Source organism: Malurus melanocephalus, unplaced genomic scaffold (assembly GCF_030028575.1).
Source record: "Malurus melanocephalus ecotype Western Australia unplaced genomic scaffold, MMel_1.1 scaffold_442, whole genome shotgun sequence".
Lineage (NCBI taxonomy): Eukaryota > Metazoa > Chordata > Aves > Passeriformes > Maluridae > Malurus > Malurus melanocephalus.
This window is the reverse complement of record NW_026623674.1, coordinates 473,032-475,273: the sequence shown is the minus strand read 5'-3', so window position 1 is coordinate 475,273 and position 2,242 is coordinate 473,032.

The window sequence follows — 2,242 nt, the reverse complement described above, 5'->3', positions numbered from 1 at the left end:
GAGGGGTGACAGCACGGGGAGGAGGTGAGCGGTGACACGTGCAGCTGAGGCAGGAGCTGGTGACACCCACGGCCCTGTAGCATGTCAGAGGCTGTGCTGGCAGACTGGTCTGGCAGGCTGCCTGCTCCTGCCACGCTCCGAGTAGCACCTGGAGCCCTTTGGACCGGGCTCAGGCTAAACATCCATGGTGGAGTGGTGCTCAGGCTGCCAGTCCTCTCCAAACCAGGACAGAATTTCTGCTGTCAGACCCCACAGGGAGGTCCCAGAGGCTCAAGGGACAATAAGTGGAATATCTGGGCAGAGTGGGAGCAGGCAGCTGGTTGGGCTGAGGCTCAGGCAGCACATCACCTGTACTGGGGTTGGATCTGCCACAGGAAAAGAACCCCTTTGGTCCTTTTAGGTTGAAGCACAGCCCATGCCAGCCATGGTACCTGCCTAAACCCAAAGCAGCTGCCCTGGCACAAGCACTCAGAGGAAAGAGCCAGGACGCAGAGCAGGAATTCACTCACCAGGTGCCAGTCCACTCTGCAGGGCACCAGTGAGGAGAGTCCAGACCCCACTGCCCTCCAGCAACCTGGCCCCAGCCCCACAGGGACATCCAGGGAGACAAGAGGCAGTGCTGAACTTGCTGTGGCCACTGTCCATGAGACCAGGAACCAGGAGCAGTGAGCAGAGCAGGAAGCAGGCCCAAAGGAAAGCAAACAAGAGAAAGCAATTGAGGAAGCTCGTGTCTCATTCATGTGSGTCTCAGCCAAAGTCCAAAGCAGGAGGCTCTTGCAAAGGACACTGGAAAAATTCCAGTGATGTTATCTGCCCCCACAGAGCAAGATTAGCCAGAGGAAAAAAAAAAAAATAAGTTGTTTACAAGCTAGGCAAGCCAGCTTGGTGGTTGGAGCACAGGGGCGTTGGGATCAGCTGCTTGTGCCGCTCCCGAGGGAGCACCAGCCCCTCCTGCCCGGCTCTGGCACCTCTGCACCCTTTAGTGGCCCTGGCAGTGAGAGGCTGTGAGGGGCCACTAAAGGCACACATCAGTGCACACAGGAAGCTGTGAGCACGGAGTGCGTGTGCAAGGAGCTTGCACACCCACCACCTGCACATTTGGCAGGCTCCCACAGCCGAGAGGAGGCACAGCCTTTTCTTTCTTGGTATCCCAGCAGGGTTGATGGCTCCCCAGAGCTGCTCTTTGGCTACAGAAGGGTCCCTGTACCCAACCCACACTCTGCCCCCTCCCCAGGGCTGTTTGCACAGCTCTGCCTAGCACCTTGCCTAGCCTTTTGTGAAGTGTTTCCATCTAAGTGCAGATGAGGAAACACAGGCTATCGTAGCACCTGGATTCTGCTCTCCTGGAGGACATTTTTACAGGCAGAAATCAGGGAGAGGAGATTTGGGGTTGCTGTTGGGTGAATGTTTGTGTGGCTGCTGTGTGGCCATGCAGTGCCCTGTGCCCAGAGAGGAGCCACACCTGAGATCTTTGCTTTTCCTTCTTAATGTCTGGGGTTTTTTAAATCTTAGTGAAAAATCTTTCCTGCTGCACAACCACAGTTGCCCTCTGGGAAACTCACACGTGTCCCATCTCTCTCCCGAGCAGCTAAGAGGCATTTTCTCAAGGAAGTTCTGTGCTGGCACGAGCCTGTTCCTGCCCTACATGTACTGAGGGATGGTACAACACCATGAGTGGGTGTAGTCCTTCCCTGTAAATCACCTCTGGGGTGACAACTCCACAGACCCATCACCAGGCAGGCAGGACATGTTGTTCTGCCCTGCTCCCAGCCCCCAGGGAACTCAGACCCACCACACTTCCTTGCTGGGCCACACTGGCACYCATGGCCCTGATGGCACCACAGATTCTCCACATCCTGCCCAGAGAGTGGTGGTTTTCACCTCAAATGTTCATGCCAGACCTATCTGGGGACAAGAAATAAGTTTGGTAACAGGTGTCCAAAATAATTTGCTGTTGGCCAGTTCTCTTTGTCAGAGACATATGTAAGTGTAACTCCGTGTCAAGGAGCTTAATATTTAATTTAACTTCTAAATCTTGGCTTGTTGACATACTTATTTAAAGCCAAACTGAAGAAATTCCACTAGAATCTGCTCCTGGTTCAGTATTTATAGCACCACAGTCTCTGCTAGACTTCTCAGCTTCAGAGTTGAGGTTTGCAAAACACTGTGATCATCTTTAAACAAAACAAAAACAAAACAAAAACAAAAAACAAACAAACAAACAAACAAACAAACAAACAAA